Source organism: Amblyomma mixtum, chromosome 6, assembly GCF_055824585.1.
Source record: "Amblyomma mixtum isolate Tamu chromosome 6, ASM5582458v1, whole genome shotgun sequence".
In the NCBI taxonomy this organism is placed as follows: domain Eukaryota; kingdom Metazoa; phylum Arthropoda; class Arachnida; order Ixodida; family Ixodidae; genus Amblyomma; species Amblyomma mixtum.
In genome coordinates, this window is record NC_143017.1 from 10,117,460 (window position 1) to 10,142,057 (window position 24,598).

At 45.7% G+C, this 24,598-nt stretch overlaps 1 pseudogene; it reads right to left on the minus strand.

Moving 5' to 3' along the window:
- Positions 1-301: 301 nt before the first annotated feature.
- Positions 302-15,922, minus strand: LOC149338196 (uncharacterized; annotated as a pseudogene).
- Positions 15,923-24,598: the final 8,676 nt, after the last annotated feature.

Consider the following 24,598-nt stretch of genomic DNA (forward strand, 5'->3'; position numbering starts at 1 on the left):
TCGCTGTATCTGCGAATTACTGCCATTGCCCTTATGCATATTTTGAGAGCACATCCGTTCGTAATATGCATGCGTTTTTTATATCTGCAGCCGTAATAAGCGGGCTCAACTGGGATGTTACTGGTACTCACCTATGGGGCAGAAATACTCATGATGATAACGAAGAGTTCAACTTAAATTGAGGACCACGCAGTGAGCTATGAAAAGGGGAAGAGGGCAGAGTGGGTCAGGGAACCAACGCGGGTTAATAACATCCTAGTCGAAATAGAGAGGACGAAATGGGTGAAGGCAAGATAACTGATGGCTCTTAAGAGTAACAGAATGGATTCCCAGAGAAGGCAAGCATAGCAGGGTGCAGCAGAAAGTGAGGTGGGCGGATGAGCTTATGAATTGAGGGGATAGGGCGGCCGCAGCTGGCACACGACAGGTTTAATGGAGATATGGGTGAGCCTTTTGCCCTGCAGTAGATGTAGTATGATGATGATGATGAAAAAAAATTAGCAGCTCACTTACTTGATCAGCGGCGCAAGTCGGAGCACTTCTGTGCCAAGTAGCGGGTTAGACGCTTGTGGCGTTTCTGCATGTCTTCATCTGGACAGCCTTTAACCTTCAGGTAGTGCCAGAAGGAGTCTGCAGAGACAGGCACAAAAAAGTTATGTGGCAGATCAGAGAGAAAGGTGTTTAATTGATGCCCAGGTGTCCTCAAATGAATTTTTCCGGAACTATATTCAAGAACGTAACAGGCAACTAATCTGAAATTGCTATGAAAAGGCCCCTTTCATGTTATCTGTTGAACTTTTACCATTTGGCCTTTTTTGGTGCAGTTGAAAACAGACATAGGTACATCCCCCCAAAAAATATATACCGTATGAATGCATGTAAGGGCTGCACTTTTTCTCCCAGATGTGCGGCCCAATTTTTGCAGTACAACCCATACACACGATGTGCAAAATATTTTGTTAAGTAAAAACACTAATCTGGGAATGAGCGGCATTTATTCTACATTCAATCGTCACTCGCGGAGTCTTAAAACTACGAGCTGGTGCTGTGCACCGGAGCACGCTCATCCCACAAGTCATGCAGCATGTCCGCTGTCAGTGCACAGCCATTGCTCCGCACTTTCATCACATAACAGAGCAGCTCTTATTCCAGTTCGGGAAACTTGCACGGCTTGCTTCAGAAACTGAGTTTTTTTGCAGCTTGTGTTCCTCAATGCATCCTTTTGGTTGCACCATCGTCGGACACACTTCTCGGCCATGTCGAATTTCCTGCCTACCGCATGCTTGCCATGTGCGAGAGCGAACTCCCAGCCGTGCCGCTATTACGGTGCTTGCCTATCGTGCTAAAACTGCAACGCTTGGCAGCAGCATAAAAAGGCCACTAACTTTGAACACAAAAGCCTAACACAACACGAAACACATGAAAGCCACTAGCCACTAACACGCTACCACACCTCCTGTACATTTGACAGCCACAAAAAAACAAAAGCTGGTGATACTGATGCCGATATGAATAGCGGGAGCTCATGGCAGAGAACAAATTTGATGAGCCGCGGCCTCGGGCATCATCCGTGGGCAGCACATTGAGGGACCTGTGCGCGTGTGGCCTCCGCAATTAAGTGCACCGCTGCTCGCAGCCAGAGCTGATTGCGGAAGCGACAGCGCATGAATTTTCAAGGCTATTCCCAGGTGGGTAATGAAAAGTTTGGGTGCAGCCCTTACACAGATCTAGAAAAAAAACATTTCCTTTGGGAAAACAGGGTGCGGCCCTTAAATGGGTTTATTCGGAATATATAGCCCACGAGAGGTGCATCTTGATCTTCTGTGTTCCCAAATAGTTAACTGAGCTTGCGCAAATTTTGTGCTCTTCAACAATGCAGCATAACAATGACTCCATGTGCCTGTCTCCCCAGGCAATAAACTACCTATGTGCACAACTGCCAACATGTCCTATAATGTGATCATCAAGGCTTGGTAGCCACCAAGCCAGAAAATGAAGACAGATGGGGCCTCTTCCTAATTCCGCACTATTAAATACACTGAGATATCTCTAGCTTATAATTTTAGTGCACTACAGCTACGACTTCAAACCAAAAGCACAAAACACTGAGGCAATATCCACCAGAACACTAACATAAAAGGCGCACTACTTTTCCGCCTGAACAAGCTGTCTTCACCCGGAGCCTTCGCATGTGTGCATGTCATAAAGCCACCGCAGTCAAAGTGATATGGTGCTCCAACCTCAATCAACTATGGCTCAAGATGCCTTGCTGCGTTCCCATGCTGTGGCAGCAACAGAAGTTCCACTGGCTAAGACGGCGCTTCACTTAGTTGAAAAAGAGATACGCCAGGAAACCAGAAATCAAATCACGGTGTAACACTGAATGAAGGCTCAGGATTCTAAATATACACATTGTTATAAATTTCTTGAAACGTTTCAGAACTGCTTTAAAAAGCTACAGTCGATGCAAAACCATGCATAAACAGCAAGCGTCCTGTTCTGGTTTCAGTCCTTCTGTATAGCACAGAGTACAGCCAGAACCCAGAAGATGTCAACCAAGTTTTTAGAACTAAACTTCGGTTGTTTCTCTTTCATGGTGCGAACATTTCCTTTAGAACTGCTTTGTTACGAGAGCAACTTCCCTTTGCAGAGGATAGCTCTTAAAACAACAATCTGGGTTTATCCTCTCTCTTTCTCTGCAACACGAGCTGCTGGTTCTAAAAAAAAGAAGGTACACTATATTTCACTCGACTGCACAGGGACATAATACATATCACAAAAAAAAAACTTCCATGAAGAAACAAACATTCACCAAAAAAGCCGGAAGTTGCATTCTGAAATAAACATAAAAAAGTACGCCAAAGTTTCACAAAATATAAACTTAAAATTACAACCTCTAGTCATGGGTAGTGATTCTAGTGTTGATAACAGTAAGATCTGAATAATTCAAACTTGTTAATTTGAATTCGGATAATTTCAATCTTTTCTGCAATTCAGGTGACATCAAGTTAACTAGGTTTTACTGTATGATATTAAGATGTCACAGAGAAAAAGCATGAGAAGGAAACATTGGAGCTTTTAGAAAATGTTATTAACTAAGCAAGAACCAAGTGTTTTCCACTCACCAGCCATTGAAGCTACCTTGGCAGGGGAGAGCGGCGGGAACACTTTCGTCGCACCTTTGGAGATGGCATTGTTTGAAAGTGTTCCCGTCACACTCCTCTCCGACAGCAGTTCGTTGCCCCACACTCGCACTGCCAGCTGTTTGCAGAACGACGAATCATTGCTTGCTGTAAGTAGCCGTTCCCAAGTCCCTGGGTCGATGTAACTGCCATGCCCAATGTGTATCTGAAAAAAAAAAAAAAACAGGAATGATTTATCAGTGTACCTTGGTAGCTCTTTCCCAGCGTCTCATGTTCTACGCAGCATTGCACCTTCTAATGGGTGTCTTCAGCAGCCTCCTGCACAATCCAAGTCACTACATGTCAGAAATAGCCTGCTGATTGGAGAACATTTACATACACTGGAGAAGTGGCACCAATTTTTGGTTGTGTCCTAAGTACAAAGTGCTTTTTGCTTGCATTCTCGACAAATTTAAACGCCTATAGACACCTCATTTTATTCCAGGTTTTCTACTGTCAACGATGCGTTAGGCATTAGAATACATGGATTACTGGAGGGTATTTGCCTACAACCGCTAAATAATTTATAATTAAATTTCTTCTCTCATGCTTTTTCAGTTTTGATTTCAATAACCAAACGACTGTGATGTCAAGTTGATGTTTTGGTCACATGATCCACTAGAAAAACTGTAAACTAATAGCTGACATGTAGTTTTAATTCACTACGACATTTAATCCAGCCTCTTCCAAGACCTGGAATGACAAAAAATGACCTGTCAGCAATTATATGGCTGATTTTAAATGCATCATGTGACCTAAACACCAACTACGGGTCACAGTTACTGTTCGACCAATGAAACTGAAAGTGTCAAGAAGAAATTCAATTATATATTATTTAGAGGTTGCACTCTGTTACCACAGGGTGCTCCATGAATACGAATGTCTAACATATAGTTTTAAAGGGACACTGAGGAGAGCACTATTAATATTTTTTTTTATAGTAAAATCCGATAGTTCGGCATGTCATGGCTTTGTTGCCACTTCGCCGGCAGCGAAAGATGAATTTATTTCTAAGAAATTTGGATTCGAAGTTGAAAAAGTTTTTTCCGCCGCTCTGATTCAAACTTGGGATTCGTCTATGACGACAGAGGACTAAGAGACGTGAAAAATGACGTGCACATGACGTAACGCAGACTCCGTGATTTCTGCTGCCAGCAGTGCGGCCTAGCAGCAGCCGAAAAGAAAGCTACCGCCGGCCGCACGTTGAAGGCATCTATCGGCTATTGCGGCCGTCGCTACAGTCGCTTCGATTACGTCTGCACTGGCGTTTTGCCAGCGTTACGATGGATCTCGTTCTCGAAGTCGTCAACGAAGTTCTCGCAAATAGACACCTTTAGCATACCGTGTACCTTGTTACCGCTAGCGGAATACCGGGAGCCCGCCTACCGCCGGAAAACAGGCGCTGATTTGTCCCGATGCTTCAGGAGCGCGCGTAGTAGCCGGGCACGTGGCGCCATCTGGCGACGTCAAGGAGATTTGCGCATGCATTGGCTGCGCCTCAGTGATGCATGGTTTCTCGGTTCCTGGTGTTGCTAGAACCATTCGTTCTAGCAACACTGTTTTGTTCTATGATCTCATCACGCTTGTACTTGCGAGTTTGGCCTGTGGCGGCGATACCTGTATTTTGGTTCTTGCTCTTTTCTACGTTACAAGAGCTTTGTTGTCAGTATGAGTGGCGTTTTTGTAATCAGGAGCTGGTATTCTGTCGATACAAGCCAACTTCAATTTCTCCTCAGTGTCCCTTTAAAGAAGAAAACATGCAAGCAAAAATTTGGTGTCTAGAGTGCTTTAATGAACCGTCGTCATTAACCCGATGTGAACTGGAAAGTAAATAATACTACTGTGACAGGGGCACTTCTAGTACCGATGAAGTCTGATCCCAAGAGAAGTTGCCAGTGCACTGGACACACAACACTCCTATGCATTCGAACTCGATCCCGATCAATGAGCTGGTGCACTACATGATGCATGGCACCAAACTTACACATAGCTGCAGAATGATGGCAAACAAACAGGTTTGGGATCAAGTATAAAAGTAAATAGAAGCACTACCAATGAAAAAATCTGCAGCAACAAGAGTTTAATCACAAATTCACACAAAAAAACACTATGCTACGGGCCCATGTAAGCGGTGCATGGGCGCATAAAAGAGTACCACAATTCGCTTTGGCATATGACACTGTGCTAAAAATGAAATTTTAAGAAACAAAAACCAACTTACAAAGTAAAGAAAAAAAGAGCAAAAACTCCCATGTCATTAGTTATGTCATAATACTGGTCATGTACTGACTGCAGAGATTTTTAATCTCTGCAGAAGATATGCAATCATCAGTAGCATATGCCCATATTTAGTGAGCAAGTTGCAAGGTACTGCTCACCTCCCCAGTCTCATTTGCAGTCCCAACCGTCAGGTCAAGCTCCTGGGCTGCCTTGCGAGGAGCTGCACAAAAAACACAAATGAAGTCGGCCTCATGCAATGCAAATGCACTGCGTCCTCTCAACGCCTGCCTCCAATGAAGGGACATGGAGCAGCTGTTTGTTGGCAGAACACTGAAAAGCAACCTAGAATGCAAATAATGAGGAACCACCAGCAACATCACAAATAACATGCAAGCTAAATATGGTCAATGAAAGCTGCAGTTTGCATTACAGTAAAAGTTTACTACTTCAATGTGTACAGGGATACAAGTGCACACTGGATAAACCGAAGCTCAAGCTAACGAAAGTGAACAGGAAATGAGGTACACTGCAATCTTGAAGCAGTTCGGTAGTGAGAATATCCTATTTTACTGCTGTAAAAAAAAAATTAACCAATCGTGCACTGATATCCCACAGCACATGGGACTATCGAATAGGTTGGGATTGAACCCCCGTCTTTAGGGTCAGCAGCTGAAAACCATAACCATTAAGCCACTGCTGCGGCTCCCAAGCAATTTTTTCTTCAACATGGTATTCATTACAGTGATGTAATGTTCTATGTACATGAACTATATACAAGCCATTATGAAAACAGTGTTAAACAATACATATTGAAAAGACCATGCACTAGAAAAGGGGCAATGCAGAGCACATCACTAATAGTGAGTGCCACTCCGGTTCGTACTCAGTCTGGGCATACACGTCTCTTAGATGAACAACCATTCGACTGAAGTGATCCTTTGTAGACACAACAGGCTCACAGAGTCTGTCCATCATGCGGGTTTTCCAGAGGCTGTGCAGTCCAATCAGAAAAAAACATGTCCAGGGGTTCACCAACAAATGGCAGCGCAGTGAGATAGCGAACAGAATGTGGAGTCAGATGAATTCTTTTTTAAATGTGCGTTGCAGGTTATCCCAGAAGAGTACTGCATCTTTGCAACTGATGAAACAATGCTCAATTGTTTCTGGTTCATCACAAAGGCGGCAATTAATGGTAGACACAAAAATGCCCTTTTTCTCTAACCATGTTCCAACGGGCAACGTACCGGTGTGTAACCTAAAGAAAAAGGTCTTTGTATTTTTGTTTACCGGGGCATGACGTACTCAAAAGAGTACGTAAGATGCCAGTCTCGCCGTGTACAGAGAGCAGTACATGGGCGCAGGGTAGAGCATACTAATCAAATCCTTATACAACTTTTTCCTCGACACTAAAAAAAAGGAACTCAGGAGAAAAACGAACAAGTAGGAAACGGACAGCCAAATACACCTCTTGCATTATGCCCCACAAACACGGGACGGTCACAAACATTGGAAGACACAATGAGGTTGGGTAAAACATGAACTAAATTTGTTTGCAGGAATGAACGCACTATTGGGTGTGTAGTGTCATGGAAAAACATGAAACGTGACACTATCTGTCGAACATACAGGTGAACTAGACCAAGGCCGCCAGCGCTTACCGGCCGAAAAAGGTTATCACGCCTCATGGATTCAAAAGACGAATCCCACACAAAAGTACTGAAAACCCTGTGAAAACGCTGGATAGGAAGTCTTGTGCAATGAATAATTTGCAGTACATATTATATTTTAGTGGCGAGAAACAGATTACAGGCGGTCACCCTGCCAAAAATTGAGAGGCCACGGGGGACAAACGTTTGAGCATAGCGCTGAAGAGTTGACACGCGGTCTTTCCAATACTGTGCGCTATGCTTATAGGCATTCAGAGGGACGCCAAGGTACTTTGGTGGCCTGCATGTCCATGTTATACCAGCATATTCAGCAGGTGTCAAACCCCAGCTACCAAATCAAAGACCGCAACTCTTAGAGCGATTAATCCGACTTCCTGACACCGAACCAAAGTCCTCCGTTAAACGAATAACCTCATCGATGCTTGGCTTATCAGTACAAAAAAACGCAAGGTCATCTGCATAAGCCAATACCTTCAGTTCGTGGCCCATTATTCGGAAACCATTGACAGCTCTACTGTTTATAACACTTATGCAAAGTGGCTCCAAGTATAATGCGAACAGGAGCGGAGACAGTGGGCACCCTTGTTTCATCGAAGACTGAATTGGGACTGGTTGCGAGAGACAGCCATTAACAATCAAGCGCGTGGTACAGGATTTGTAACAAAGGCGTATGCCAGTAGAAAGTATTGAACCGAGATTGACGTGATTTAAAAGTGCAAAAAGAAATGAATGGCACACTCGATCAAATGCGTTTGCCAGGTCAATTTGCAGCATTGCTAATTGTTCTGGAGCGTCACTGCAATACTGCAACACCGTACGTGCTACATGTAGGTTAGATTGTATTGATCGTCCCCACAAGCCACATGTTTGATGACGCCTAATCAAAGTAAACATTGCAAGCTGCAGCCGATTTGACAGTGCTCGAGTACAAACCTCTGAAGTGGTAGTTGCTCTTGCCATGTTACCACAAAGCCCGCCTTCACACTTAAACTTGTTCACGACAACACTGGTTCACCTGTCTTCCCCAGCCTCACATGCCATTTTTACCTTCTCCACAGCTTCTGTGAAGATGAGGTGCAAGCCTCACGGGTGCATTTCACAGCTGGCTGTGTGCCCAGGCGTGCTGGCACACGTTTGAATTATTGGTGGCGGCACCTATTTGTGTTCGAATTAATGGCCAATGTTTGACATATAGTCGAATGAAGCACAGATGTACCAATTCATGCAGCTTGAATTATCCAGAAATATGAAATAACGAAGTTTGAATTAGCAAGCTTCCCCTGTATGACATGTTTACGCAAAAAGCGTTCTGGCGCTAAAAGACGAAGACAATACACACAACAAGACAGGACTGGCGCCAACTTCCAACTGAGTTTATTCACGGAAAAAACCACTTAATAACCACACGGCATGCAAAAAGATAAAGGCAAACCAGATACAAGGGGTGATAACAAAGACACACCGGCCAAAAGCACCAAAGGAATGATTATAACAGTGACAAAGACCCACTAAGAAAACTAATCTCTTCATCTGACAGCGACACAGGTGGCTTGCTTATGCAGATATGGCCCCTTTGTTTGATGTTATATGCTTCGATTAGTTCACGCTCTAATCTATTTTTAGACCTTGCAATGAATCTAGTGTTTACAAAACCGGGACGGCATTTGCAGCTTTTACAGTGAGTGGCCATGTGGCTGCCATAGCCATTTTTTACACCAATCTTGTGCTGGCCGATATATTTCTTACCGCAGCTTAGAGGCACAACGTACACAACATCAGCCAAGCATTCAGTGGCGCGGATTTGGTGTTTCTTTTTGCACTGCCTAACCACTGTTACTTTGTTCAAGATGCAAACGCGCGACAGCTTGCAGGGAGCAGAAAGCACCACATTGATCCTATACCTGCTGGCCACTTTCTTCAAGTTGTGCGAAAGCCGATGAATATAGGGAACCACCACTGTCGATTGTTTTTCGCTATCCTTGTTTTTTTGACACTGTTCACCCTTCAACGTCCGCTTGCACTTCTTGATTAGGTCCACACTAATACTAGTGATGAGGTGTTCTGGATACCCGGCTTGATGAATGCGTTCAGTTTGCACATCAAAGCTCTGTGCCATCTCATGCTCACAAGATTTTTCCAATGCTGCATTCAGGCATGTCGCAACGATTCCCCGCTTGATTAGCTTGGAATGTGCACTACTAAAAGGCAGTAGCTCTTTGCACGATCTCGGGTTGTAGGACCAACAAACATGGCTGTCCTGCTTAAATTCAAGTCTCAAATCAAGAAACTGTAGGCTATTGTCGTGGGGAGCTTCATGTGTGAAAAGGAGCCCTTTTGATTCATTGATGAAAATGGTGACTATGTCTTGAAGGATGGCGCTTGGTTTTGAACCTACATGATCGTTTAGCACAATTAGGTAGTCATCCACATATCTGAATACCCTATGAACGTGAAAGGTCAATAAAAGCCGGTCACGAACACGTTTGTCAACACACGATAAATAAATGTCACTCAATATAGGCGCCAGGGACGACCCAATACAGCTCCTTGCCATGACCAGGAAGGTCGCAAAAATAGCTGGAGACAAGGATGAAGAACGAGCGACTTCGGATGCCTTGGATTGCCTGATGCACCATGTGAGTCGCAGTCGGACTTTCTATCCTCCCTTTAAGAAAATCAAGGATACCTGAGGGAAAACAACCTTGAGATACTTCAAAGCGACAGGAAAGGTGGCTTTATTGTCCTTCCCGAGAAGCTTTTGAAACAGAAAGCAGCTGAAGCTCTACAAAAGCACTTCGTCGCAGTAAAGTTCAATCCCGCCAAGGCTAAGAACACTGCAGTAAAGCTGTTAACTGACATGAAATTGGATCCTCTCAAGAAACTGGTGAAGGATGCTGACAGGAGAGTTCCTGGATGTTTTCTTCACGGGCAAATCTCACAAGCCTGAGTGCCCCCTACGCACGATTGTTTCAGAGAAAGGGTCCTGGCAGCCGTTTTCTTCAGCGACACTAGAAGTCCCTTCCGCTAGACGACCCGTTTCTTATCGGCAGCTCCAATGAGGTTGTTCAAGAACTTAGGAATGGGTTGCCTGGAGCACAGTCTGCTTTTTTGATTGATGTTACTGACCTGTATTATTCCATACCGCATACCGAAATGTTAATTTCTATCAAAGAGAAGATCGCATGCATAGGCGAACTGTCATTTCAGGACGAGACAGGTATTAGCTGTGATGATTTCTTAACACTTTAAGAATTTTACCGTTCATCAACTGCATTTTTTTCAACTATCAGTTTTATATTCAGTGTGATGGCGTTTGTATTGGGTCGTCCCTTGCGCCTATATTGAGTGACATTTATTTATCGTGTGTTGACAAACGTGTTACTGACCGGCTTTTATTGACCTCTAACGTTCTTAGGGTATTCAGATATGTGGATGACTACCTAATTGTGCTAAACTATCATGTAGGTTCAAAACCAAGCGCCATCCTTCAAGACATAGTCACCATTTTCATCAATGAATCAAAAGGGCTCCTTTTCACACATGAAGTTCCCCACGACAATAGCCTACAGTTTCCTGATTTGAGACTTGAATTTAAGCAGGACAGCTATGTTTGTTGGTCCTACAACCCGAGATCGTGCAAAGAGCTACTGCCTTTTAGTAGTGCACATTCCAAGCTAATCAAGCGGGGAATCGTTGCGACATGCCTGAATGCAGCATTGGAAAAATCTTGTGAGCATGAGATGGCACAGAGCTTTGATGTGCAAACTGAACGCATTCATCAAGCCGGGTATCCAGAACACCTCATCACTAGTATTAGTGTGGACCTAATCAAGAAGTGCAAGCGGACGTTGAAGGGTGAACAGTGTCAAAAAAAACAAGGATAGCGAAAAACAATCGACAGTGGTGGTTCCCTATATTCATCGGCTTTCGCACAACTTGAAGAAAGTGGCCAGCAGGTATAGGATCAATGTGGTGCTTTCTGCTCCCTGCAAGCTGTCGCGCGTTTGCATCTTGAACAAAGTAACAGTGGTTAGGCAGTGCAAAAAGAAACACCAAATCCGCGCCACTGAATGCTTGGCTGATGTTGTGTACGTTGTGCCTCTAAGCTGCGGTAAGAAATATATCGGCCAGCACAAGATTGGTGTAAAAAATGGCTATGGCAGCCACATGGCCACTCACTGTAAAAGCTGCAAATGCCGTCCCGGTTTTGTAAACACTAGATTCATTGCAAGGTCTAAAAATAGATTAGAGCGTGAACTAATCGAAGCATATAACATCAAACAAAGGGGCCATATCTGCATAAGCAAGCCACCTGTGTCGCTGTCAGATGAAGAGATTAGTTTTCTTAGTGGGTCTTTGTCACTGTTATAATCATTCCTTTGGTGCTTTTGGCCGGTGTGTCTTTGTTATCACCCCTTGTATCTGGTTTGCCTTTATCTTTTTGCATGCCGTGTGGTTATTAAGTGGTTTTTTTCGTGAATAAACTCAGTTGGAAGTTGGCGCCAGTCCTGTCTTGTTGTGTGTATTGTCTTCGTCTTTTAGCGCCAGAACGCTTTTTATGTAAACATGTCATGCTACAACCAACTAGCTCAAATCAAAGCATTGCTGGAATGTATTTCCCCTGTACCCCACTGCAATATGTTTTCTCTAATATGAAACAGAAATAGGCAATTTCTTGCCATTTTTTTTTCAGTAGAATCAGCCAAAAATCCCACTACACTCCCAACACCTATCTGTGTTTGGTCACCATAGGTCACTAAAGAGACCAATTTCACAAAGCCTACTTTGCATGCACGCGTTTACCAGCGACAGGGCTGTAGACAGGGCAGGGGTGACTAACGACAAAAAAACTCCCGAACGTCTATGTGTTGGTAGAACTGAACGGCTGTCGGCTGGCCCCCCTCTCCCCCCCCCCCCTCCCATCTCCTCTCCGGCCTTTCTCTTCACATTTTGGGCCACTGCGTTACGACACCATCAGCTCTAAATGAGCATTTCTGGAGATTAAAATATTAAATATTACGATTTTGGCAATCTCTCTAGGTGTACAGGAGTCACGTCTCTTACTCTACATACAAAGAATAAAGACCTCATGCTTTATCTATGTTTCAGGGCCCCTTTAGAAGCCAGTGCTGGCAGTACAATGCAAAGCAAGGTGCTGATGCATAGTTTGATATTACCAGGTACACGATGCTGCTAAATAAGACACTCGAGCTACATTGTGCCAAAGTGAACAGACACACAAGCTAGCTGTATCCTAGAGCAGCCAAAATAAATACCTTTTGACACTGGCCGAGCTGGTGGCACAGCAAGGGTCTGCAATGTTGTGGAGGGCCCTTGGTGGGTAAGAGTCGGGACAGGAGTGGATGGAGGCGGTGCAACAGCCGGTGGAGGCAGGGCAACAGCGGGTGCAGGGGGGGCAACAGCGGGTGCAGGGGGGGCAACAGCGGGTGCAGGGGGGGCAACAGCGGGTGCAGGGGGGGCAACAGCGGGTGGAGGCGTAGCGTCAGCTTGCGGAGTGGTGACATCAGCTGGCGGCCTCACATGAAGTGGCGAGGTGGCACGAAGAGGCACCACAGGAGCCACGGTGTCGAGGGAACGACTGTGCACTAAAAAAATGAGGGTACAGGTATGAAGACATTGTTTCCTGTGAAAGCGAAGACAGCACTATATCATTAGTGAGTGGCATTTAAATGCACACTGAAAATATCTCATACAGTTATGCACGCACAGTGCCAGAATGGCAAAGAACAAGCCATTACAAGCAGTGCTTCAATGCTCAAGAGTGAAACCCTACACTGGGTCATCATTATCACCAGCCTGTCTACACCCACTGCAAGGCAAAGGCCTCTCCCATGTCTCTCCAATTAACCCTGTCCTTCGCCTTATTCCCTTATTCCCCAGATTTCTTAATCTCATCCGCCCACCTAACTTTCTGCCGCCCCCTGCTATGCTTGCCTCCTCGTGGAATCCACTCTGCTACCCTTAAGGACCAGCGGTTATCTTGCCTGCACATTACATGCTCTGCCCAAGCCACCTTCTTCCATAGCTCGCCGCGTTGTCCCTAACTTAAGCTGAACCCTCTTTGTTAGCCTCCACGTTTCTGCCCCGCAGGTGAGTACCGGTAAGATACAGCTGTTCTATAATTTTCACTTGAGGGATATTGGTAAACTGCCAAAAGAAAAGTATACAACAGACATAACCAGCAAATACAAAACTCTGTTTCAAAAAAATAAAACGTGGTCACAAAATTAAACTGTGATCTAAATCAGAAACATGGGATAGAAATTCCAAGGAAGCGTAATTTTCAATCTACACATAACTAGAAGAGGAATTGAAGGTTAAAGGTTGTCTAGGTACCAAGCATGTATGCTTACATGCAGAGTTGACAGTTTCAGCAGTATCATCCCCTTCGCAGCCCAGCTCGTCCTCTTCCACAGCACAGGGCACATACCCCCGATTTTTCATCTGTGAATGATCTAAAGGCAAAGGCCAAAACTTGCGCACTGGCTCAAGAATATGTGCATCAAGCAAAGGCAGCAGAATTTCCCTTTCTTTTGTCTTGCCTTCATTCACAAAATATTTCCATTATTAAGCACTCATGACAGCAACTAGCCAGCGGTACACAATGATATTATTATGCTGGTCATCCACGGCTGTACCTAAATGAATGGTTACATGGGCACGAATTATCATGAATGGTACTGGGTCATGACTGCCACATCAAGGTAAAATCTGGACAAATGGCCGAAAGAGATGTAACCATGGAACCCTAAAACTAAATGAGATGCACTTCGTGACAAAAAAAACACTTTCGGCAAGTCATTGCTGCATCAGTCTTGTACAGAAATCTGCTCAGTATTTCACATGACTTCAACTGAAGCAAATGGAATGTTCCCAAATGCTTCTTTTCCTCTTCCCACTTGATGCGTCTACAAGACTTCTTACTGCTGCCACAATTTTTTTGCCCCCAAATCAGCTGTTAGTGAAACCATGTCCAGCACTTCGTTCTAGTGCCCTTCTAAAGCGGTGTTAACATTATCCTAAAAATGCACCAACAAGAATAAGCAAGTATAACTCGACTTCACAAAAGTAGATTAGCTTTGACAACAGCCGGTGCACGGAAGAAGCAGCATACTATATAGTGGTTTACATACCATTCCGAAGAATTTTCGCACAGAGTGCTTTCTGGAGGCTTTCATTGAGCCTCCTCAGCTTTTTCACTTCTTCTTCCTTTTCCCCCATGGCTTTCTTCGACACCTCCAACTCAGCCCTGAGGTCGTCCACCAACGCCTCTAATTGAGCCACCTTCGAGTTGCCTGCTCCTGGTTCTTGAAGCCCCAGCCCCAGCAATTGCTTTTCGGCTTTTTTTTTGAGACTCCTTTCGCTTGACTCTCTAGTCTTGCCTACAACAAGATAATCAGAATGCAAATCAAGTAACACAATAACAAATGCGAGCTCACCAAGGCCTAATTTCATTGGAAAATTTACGTACAGCATTTCAGCAGGAAACAATGAACCAGTTACAGCAAGATACCACTTCCCCGACTGTCACTTGAACGAAATGAAAGGAACTGTTTACACGGCACTTTTGTGAACTAGTGCAGAAAGTGCAGCCAAATCGAGGAGACCAAACATTCAAATCGCCTTATGTGCTCAATGTGATTGCACCGAAGACAGTGCAAGTCACTGTAGATATTCAAGACAAGCGGTATATCGTGGTATAACCCACTGACAAATCACTACAAGAACGAAGCCACTATTCATTGTCAGTCCTGCATTTCCTTTGCAAATGATCTTTTTGCATGCCCTAAGAGCAGTTGGACAGTGCGTCACATTCGTCATGCAGTACCAACAAGCCCACAACCAAGCCTTACTGAAAGCATGCAATCCTTGTATGAAACTGTTGACGAAGGCGGGAAACGATACAAATTATCCCGCAATTAGGAGCACATGCTATCTTGAAAGCAACTCTTTTTAAAAAATCTTGCTAAACAACTGACTCGCACTGTGAACTACTGCCATGCCGCGGCGGCTAGAATTTCTTTGGAGGAGAAATTCTAGAGGCCCGTGTACTGTGCGATGTCAGTGCACGTTAAAGAACCCCAGGTGGTCGAAATTTCCGGAGCCCTCCACTACGGCGTCTCTCATAGCCTTAGTCGCTTTGGGACGTTAAACCCCATAAACCAAACCAAACCAGCAATTAAAACATACGTGGACGCAGTGCCAATTTATATTTTTTTACCACGGGTGAACGTGTCTCGCAACTCATGCAGACGTTCACACTGCACTCTGCATGCGATACATAAAGACTCACGCTTTCTGGACATCGTTTGTTTTAGCATAAAATTTGCCACCGTCGTGTTCACTTATGCAACGAGGGTGGAGGGCTTCGGACTGATGTCGAACAAGTGAAGTTATTTAACGTGCACTGACATCGTGCCTTTCACCTCCATTCAAACGCGGCCACCGCGGCCAGGATCGATGCAAGTTGCTAGTAGCAGGGTTTCTGATGGCCAAGCACCACGCCCTACAGAAAATTCGCTTAAAAGCGATTGCTATTCGCACCTTTTTCCTCGGAGGAATGTCTTCTTTATTGGCGCATTTTCGCGCCTCCTTGCGGCGCCCTCTCCAGTGCCGCATTTCTTCTTCCGTATCTGCGGTTTGCAGTGCACATCATCAATTTATGGGTGCTAGAAAACAACTTAAAAACGCGCCTAGAAACAGCGCTTACCTGTCATGAAGACGATTTTTGCTTCGTAGAACCCTCCGCAGGTAGAAGCGTCGCCGTCCCAGTACACTTCGTAGACCTTACTGCGGTCGAAGTCTTCAATGTCGTGCGGAAAAAAATTCCGCACGTCTGTGTGCTGAAGCACATAACACTTCTCCTCTCCGACGTAGCGTACAAGCACGTACATATCGCTGTACTTCTGGGCAAATAAAAACACGTGGAGCAACGGAGAAGCCTCACGCAAGTCGCCGCGACAACACCTCGCTGAAATGAATAGTGCAGCAGGCGCACGTCTCCGCGAGAACCCAGCAGCGGCGGCGCTGCGATCGCCAACGCTTACCATCACGTCTCGAAAAGAACACTTCAGTTTTTCGACTTTTTTTTTGCTTGAGTACGCATTTTCTCGCCCAAATTAATGTCCGCGCCCTAATTTAAAAAGGTAAAACAAATAGATTTTTGTTTTTTGTTATTACTTTGCTAGCAAACTGTGTCTAGAAGTGAGCGTTTGTAGCGCTGCCGTTTTAGTTTGCGGATGGCTAAGGTAAATGCCGTACTGGGTAGTTTGTTCCCTAGGCAGCACTTCTCTCCACTACTATGTTAGTATGCTAGCCAGTATATTCTAGGCACGCTTCGCTTGTAGTTGTAACAAACGAATTTAAATTTATTAAATTTAAATTTAAAACGTATATAAAATAAAAACAGTCATTTTAATCTGCCCTCTAGAGAATATACATTGTGTGATTTTGTTCTTTCTCGGCCGTGGGTATGCATTAATCGTAGGCGCTGTTAGCTGGCAGTATACGATATCTGTGGGCCCCGGGACAGACAGGGCATGTGTCGTGTGGACAGCAGAACATTTACCCAAAAATGAAGGCACAAAATTTATTTAAAGCGTAGTCTCATAGCTTGTAATTAGGCGATAGATTTGTTTCCAACCCACACTAGCTTTGTTCGCGAAACTCGGTCGCACTTGGTTCGCCTATATATTCCCCAAAAAAGGCAGCAAAAGAAGTGGGAAACGTTAGAGACAATAACTAGCTCACGCGATGTACCGGATAAGCTGGCTCAGCATTGCGCCTGCCTTGGGATCAATCGTGAATCAATAGACTGCGCTACAAGCCCACTTAGAAGCAATGCAATGTAGGGAATGCTGCTATGAGGCATAAGGCGAAATGTGCAGGCAGCTAAGCAAAATTACTTTTTGTTCAATTTCGAAACGCATCGAGTGAGATTAATTCGAGCTTGATCATATTCTTTCAGCCCGAGCTAGGCTTCAGAACCTTTCAGAAACGCTAATGGCAAGAGAGAGTGCCTGCAGCTACGTGCCATGCATGCGGAATGAGAGCAGAACTTGTCAGAACATATGGGGCACGGGATTTCTTTTTCGCGAGTGCTTCATAAGGTCTTCTCTCAACGGATCCGTTAAATTTGAGTGAAAGGAGCCAAGAAAGTATAGTGCGCGAATGTGTGCTGAAGCGCCTTCCTGTAGCTTCTGAGCGACCTGTAGATTCTCGGAATTTTTTTATTATATGAGCTAACATGCATCCTTTTCCGTGATTTGTTCTTACAGCTGGTTGAGTGGTTTGGTATTCTGTGCACTGTTTAATAATCTTTTCTTTACCTCTGCTCGTATTGTTAGGCTGCATTGTGCCATTCCAAAGCCTGCAGTATTGTATAAATAAATAAATAAATAAATAAATAAAAAAATAAATAAATAAATAAATAAATAAATAAGAGACATGATCGAAATAATCCTTCGATTTGGTTCATACATCATTCCAACGTTAGACTAATTCAGTGCTTTTATAGTGACCAAATTAACCAGTTCATGCTCTATAGTGCCACCTGCTCCGAACAAAAGCCGGCGATCTGGCAAAAAAAACCCGGTCCATAAAGAATTCTGGGTAAACTCGAAAATGGAAAAAAAATGTTGCCGGCAAACCGACGTTTCCACTGATGTCAGAGCTGGCTCTCTTTAATTTTGTTATCGCTACCCATATCAAACCACAGTGGAACGAGTGTTCACCAAAGTCTGTTATCTAAAAATGACCTTGGCTAACGAGACAGTGTTAACTCCTCCCCGTGAAGTTTCGCCTGGCGAGAAACGGAGGCTGTTGCAAGACTTTTAAACCCGGCCGAGAAAATTTTTTAGCCGTTTCAGCTTCAATGGCTAAAATCTTTCTCTAGCCTTTTTCTTCTATGTACGGAACCATACAGTTTGTGTGTTGTTTTTCGCCGAATTTTTTCGCTTTAGAAAATGAAAATACTGTATCTGTGATGAGCCCCGCTTTTGCCTTATCGTGATTTTTCTTCCATATGCGTGCGTTGGTGTGGCGCATGGCTTCAGTGGTGGTACTTACGACGCAAAAAAAAAAACAAGCCACGTGCAGTGTTACAAGAGGTCACGACGGGGAAAAAACTAGTATCTAGATATCCTTGCGGAAAATAATTTATTTTGTCCAAAGAATCAATTCACAATGAGCAAAGCTTCTGTATACTTTGGGGCGCTAAAAATTTTTCGGTTGCGGTTTTGTTTACATTGTGGCTAAGTGTACGCTCTAATTGTGGCTACTACGGGAGCTAAGCTATGTAGTAACTCTGGCATAGACTCTGTAGGAAAGAAAGGCAAAATAAAAAGAAATTAACAATGAGGGAAGTATAGGCTAGGTGGCGAAAGCTACCGCCCGATACAAAGGGTAAAGCCATTATCATCCATCCATCCATCTCGGTAGTGACTCGTGAGCTTGCCTTCTTTGTGTATCCTGCGTATACGTTTGTTGTGCGCAGTTTTGTGCTTTGTTTAGCTATATTTCGCTATGAGTTCGCCTCAACCCAAGCGGTACCGTCAGTACTTGGAACCTGGACGACCGCGTCAAGTACCTAGGCAAACTCAGCGGTACCAAGAGCAGCTCAGGCAGTCTCAACAGCCTGCTCAGGAGGGCGACCCCGACGACTGCGTGCCGGCGAGCGCTGGCGGCTCCGACCATCTCTGCTTGGAAGACGAAGCGCGTGACACATTTGAAAGCGAGGACAGCGAAGCTGACGGTCCCGATGAAACTGGCAGCACCTCCTCCTTCGATGTGCACGATGAAGGAGAAGACGATGAGGCTGCGAACTTCCACGAATCGACAACGCACGACGATGACGTGAGAGACTATTTCACGAGGTGTTCGAGAGAGACCCTGCCAAATCAGAGTATTAACAAAGCCCAAGCCGTTTTACTGATTCTTACGTATGTTGTTTACGCGGGACTCTCGTGGTCGCAAGTGGAGGGTCTTCTTAAGTTGATCAATACTCTCTGTGGAGCCGATGTTGTGCCAGACACCAAATATCTGTTTAGGAAGCTGTGGAAAGGCAAGTTGGATTCGCTTCAAGTCCACTACTTCTGCGAAACTTGCTACGGATATTTCGGCTGCAAGGACAGGAAGGAAGGGTCACACATCTTCACCTGCGACACCTGCCAAACCACACCGACCGTGCGGTCTCTAATGGCGAAAGGCTGCTTTTTTCTAATTTTCAATGAAAACGTTTGTGGAGGTCTTCAACAATATTGGATCGATAGCGTGGCGGCATGCTGGAGAAACAGTGCTGTCTAAGGTGTTCGTGACGTGTTGCTCAGTGGACTCGCCAGCAAGAGCTGCGTTGCTCAACATGAAGCAATTTAACGGCTACTTTGGTTGCTCCTGGTGCTTCGAAGAAGGAACAGTTGTTGAACGTAAGTCAACTTTATTAGAAGTTGAAAAAACAGATTGAGATGATTGGCATGTGCTGTCCTGAGGAAAAAAGGTTTAGAAAGCTTCATTGCAAGCCAGATTTAGCCCCCAGAAGCTTGGTAAATTTCTAACCATGCCACATTGATCACTATCTGGTAAGACCGGTACAGAGCAGGCAGCGTATATCGCAGCTGAGACAGCAGTGCAATCTCCTTACTTAGTGATCATTTCATGAAAACGCAGCTTTGTGTGGCAGCGACGTGCCTCATTGCAAGCAAACATGGGAATTATTCATACTTTCTCAACATGGTTTTAAACAAGCACAAGCTGCCTCATGCTTTTGTGTTAAATATGTCTGGAATGAAGTATTGTTTGTTGTTTATTGCAATGCATTTTGATGCAGTAAGCTTGCCTTGAGTATTAATAATAATAATAATAGAGGAGCATAGGGAAGATATTTTCAAATGCTTAGATACATGGAATTTTGTTTGTATCACTAAATTTAATTTACCTGAATGGCACCAATATTCAGGATTCACTCTTTCATTCTACTTGTACAGTTCAGAGCTGCTCCAAGCAGATAAAACATGGCATTGCAGACTGACAGCAACCAAACTGACCCTTCATACCTCCTCCCCCTATGTTTCCACACTACTGGTCCACTACTATAAGTGCTCTTTTAGAACTTAGTTGTGCACTAATCTTCTGCAACATAGAACAGGGCTTGGGCTAGATACCATATGCAGTCCTAGTTAGAAGTGGACTGTAGATTTTTCCCATATATTATTTTTCCCATCTACTGTGTCTTCAGCGTCTTCAAGTGCTGAATGTTGGTATTTTTTCATTTTCGTCCCAGGTACCCTGCGTTACATTCCTGGAGAAATGCCAGCAGCTCCACGCACACACAGCATTATGTTGGAAGATATGCGGGATGCCTACGAGCAAGGCCGGCCAGTTCATGGTATCAAAGGGCCTTCTTCGCTAAATCAGCTCCAAGGATTCAACCTTGTGTGGTCCTTGCCACCAGACTTTATGCACTGTGTATTGGAAGGCGTTACACAGCAGATAACCGAGTTGTGGCTGAGTGCTTTTGGGAAAGCTTTCCATATTGGCCGGTATTTCCATGAGCTGGAAAGGCGCATTAAAGTATTAAGGCCACCGATATCATTTTGTCGCTTACCACGGCCAATCTCAGAACGGAAGAACTGGAAAGCCACTGAATGGTTATTCTGGCTTTTGTACTACTCTCTACCATGTGTATCCGGTTTGATCCCTTTAAGATATGTCAGCCATTTTTCTCTACTATGTCAAGGTGTTTTTCTTCTTCTTCAGACTACTGTAAGTGAGGCTGACCTTCAGGAAGCAGACCAGCTTCTGTCTTGCTTTGTAAGCAGAATTTGTTCATTGTATGGAGACACCAGTGCCACATTTAATGTGCACCAGCTTTTACACCTGGCAAAAAGTGTGGAAATGTTGGGCCCTTTGTGGGGTACATCCACATTCCCGTTTGAAAATGGAAATGGACAGCTTCTGAAACTTGTGACAGCTGCACAGGGTGTGCCACTACAAATTGCAGAACGTTGCATAATGAAATCATGGCTCAAAACTTCCAGTAGGTTTGTTGAGCTTTCGACGTCTTTAGCTCAAAGACGGAACCAAATAATCAACATGCATGACAGGCAGGGAACTACTGCACAGGTATTAGGAGCCCCTCTGAGACCTGTTCATTTAGAAGAAGTTGTAGCAGGAATGTTTTTCAGAGAGTATGGAATGGTGCCCAGCATTAATCACTATGCCCGTGCTGAAACTAATGGTTTCCATATTTGCAGCACTCAGTACAGTAGGGCATTAAAAACGTGTTCATACTGTGTGAAAATGATTGATGGAGCTTACTGCATAATAACTGACATCTGTGCGTTCATTGTTAATGTCCAAAAGGTTGATCTCGTGTGCCAGAAATTGGTAATTTCTGAGCCTGCAATCAGGAACGTCACTTATATACATAGCAGCAAGCTTCCACCTCCAGGCCGTAACATGTTCCTCTACTCTCTCGAAGATGTTGCTTCACAGTGTGTTTTGCTTGACCTGGGAGAGGCATCTTATGTCTGTGACATACCAAATAATTATAAGATGGATTGAAGGTTTGCAGAAACTTATTTACATCTGATTGTCTTCTGTATATTCTTTATTGATGGGGTTTGACTTCCGAAAGTGGCTCATACTGTGAGGAATGTCGTAGTGGAGAGCTCTGAGTAATTTTGACCTCCTTTGTTCTTTAACGTGCACTGACATCACACAGTTTGTACACAGGCCTTTAGTATTTCGCCCTTATCAAATGTGACCTCCGCGACTAGGATCGAACCTGCGTATTTATGGTGAGCAGCCGAGCACTGTAACCACTGATGATATTGATGCGGGTAGACGACGATGACAAAGAGCGATGGCACGAGTGGGAAGAGTAGAAGACGACAACGAAGTTCGGACTGTGTTCTCGGTGCCGCTCGCAGCTGTTCTTGTCTATTTGTAAATATCTGTAAATATATTCTTTCCCGCAACATATTTGGTGGAGGTGCGGGCTTTCCCCTACGTCTACCGACGACGGAGCTCCGCAGCGGCCGCCAGTTGCCTTCACTCATCATGACCCAAGACGCCGCCCAGCAAACCTCAGCCCCGGCCATGACATCACTCGTTCTTTCTCCCCCTCGTGACCCTGGGACCTTTTCTGGTACCGACAACACTGACGTCGACGACTGGATCAACATGTACGAGCGAGTGAGTACCTACAACCGCTGGGATCCGACCCTCATGCTCGCAAATGTAATATTCTATCTAAAAGACACCGCCCGGGTCTGGTATGAGACGCACGAAGACCATCTGACCAGCTGGGACGTGTGCAAAGAGAAACTCCGCGAATTGTTTGGACGGCCGCTCGGCCGAACGCTTGCCGCTAAGAAGGACCTCGCCTCCCGAGCTCAAACATCTACGGAGTCCTATGTGTCGTACATTCAAGATGTGCTGGCCCTCTGTCACAAAGTTGACGCCAACATGCCCGAGTCTGACAAAGTCGGCCACGTGTTGAAGGGAATCGCCGACGATGCCTTCAACTTGCTCGTATACAAGAGCTGCACTACAGTCGACGGAATTATTAAGGAATGTCCACGCTTCGAGGAAGCCAAAAGCAGGCGTATAAGCCAGCCGTACATACGCCTCCCCAACACGGCTGCGACTTCTTCATGTGAAGACCTGCGACACCGGGAAACTCCAGCGCCCCCAGAAAATGTGACCCGCATCATCCGACGCGAGCTCGAAGCAATGGCCCCTGCCCCCCCTGCATCTACATGATGGCGACAACCGCTTGCCTACCATCTCTCTGGTACAGGCTGTCGTCCGCCAAGACCTTGCAAACCTTGGTTTCCAGCCCGTCAGCCCTGTACGGTCTTCACCACCACCCGAAATCACTGCGATTGCTCGTGGACGACCTTCGTACTTCACTCCACGTCGGCGAAACCTTAACGATTGGCGGACAACCGACGACAGGCCCATTTGTTTCCATTGCCACCGCATTGGCCACATCTCCCGCCACTGTCGAAATTATTGGTACCGTCGCAGCACATACCGTCCTCTCAGCTCCCACCGCGACGACGAACAGCCCAGCCACTACACGCCCCCTCCAGCCCAGCACAGTGCTTCAGTCGACGACCAGATTCCCCGCTCCAGCCGCTCCCCGTCCCCCCTGCGTCGACAGTCTCGTTCGCCCCAACGCCGTCGCTCCTCTCCTGGCCCCTACGGACGCTCGCAAGCGGAAAACTAGACGCTGCAGTGTCTGGAGGTGATGCTGCAGTACAGCCCCAGTCCCAAAATCCTCGATTAGCCCTTCGCGCACACCATAATTTGCTCGCCATTCATGTCGATGGAGTGCCTGTGCGAGCCCTGATCGATACAGGCGCGCACGTATCCGTCATGAGTTCAGCCCTACGACGCCGCCTCCGAAAAGTACTGACCCCTGCACCCAAAGCCGTTCTCCGCGTTGCCGACGGTGGAACGCCTCATGTTGTTGGACTATGCACAGCCCGTGTGACCATATCCGGCCGCCATACATCCGTTCTGTTCTCTGTTCTGGACCAGTGCCGTCATGAAGTCATTCTTGGCCTCGACTTCCTGTCTGAGCATTCAGCCCTCATTGACTGCGCCACTAATGTTGTTCAGCTTGACCTTCCTCTTTCTGCTGAGTCGCCGTCCCCAGTTATACACCGTCTTTGTGCTGTCGACTTTGTCCGTCTACCGCCTCAAGCCGCAACTTACATTTCTTTCTCATCTGTTCCCCCCGTACCTGATGGTCACTACGTAGTCACTCCGGAACTTGACGTCGCCCTGACGCGCAGCATTGCGCTTCCACACATTGTATGTACAATGTCGGCCAACCGAGCGTACCTTCCGGTCCTGAACTTTGGTTCATCCATCCAACCGCTCCCGCAAGGCATCTCACTCGCCACGCTGTGCCCTGCTGCCGAATGTGTGATATCAGTGGTGGACACCTGCTTACCTTCCACCCAGCAATGCCGGCTGCCTGCGGCCCCATCAACTGAGAACCCAACAGACGACTAGGCCGACATGATCGCTTCTGACCTACCGCCAATGCAAGCTCGCGATCTTAGGTGTCTCTTATCATCTTTCCGCGACATCTTCGACTTTGATAGCCGTGTTTTGGCTCGGACCTCTGTGGTGACGCATCACATAAACACCGGTGATTCCGCTCCTTTCCGCAGACGTCCGTACCGAGTGTCCAGCGCCGAACGCACCGTCATAAATCAAGAGGTGGACAAGATGCTCGCAAAAGACATCATCGAGCCCTCGTCAAGTCCTTGGGCTTCACCAGTCGTCCTGGTGAAAAAGAAGGACGGCAGCTGGCGCTTCTGCGTTGATTATCGGCACCTCAACCGCATCACAAAAAAAGACGTATATCCACTCCCAAGGATTGATGATGCATTAGACTGCCTCCACGGCGCCAAATATTTCTCTTCAAGTGATCTTCGATCGGGGTACTGGCAAATTGCCGTTGATGAAAAGGACCGCGAGAAGACCGCCTTC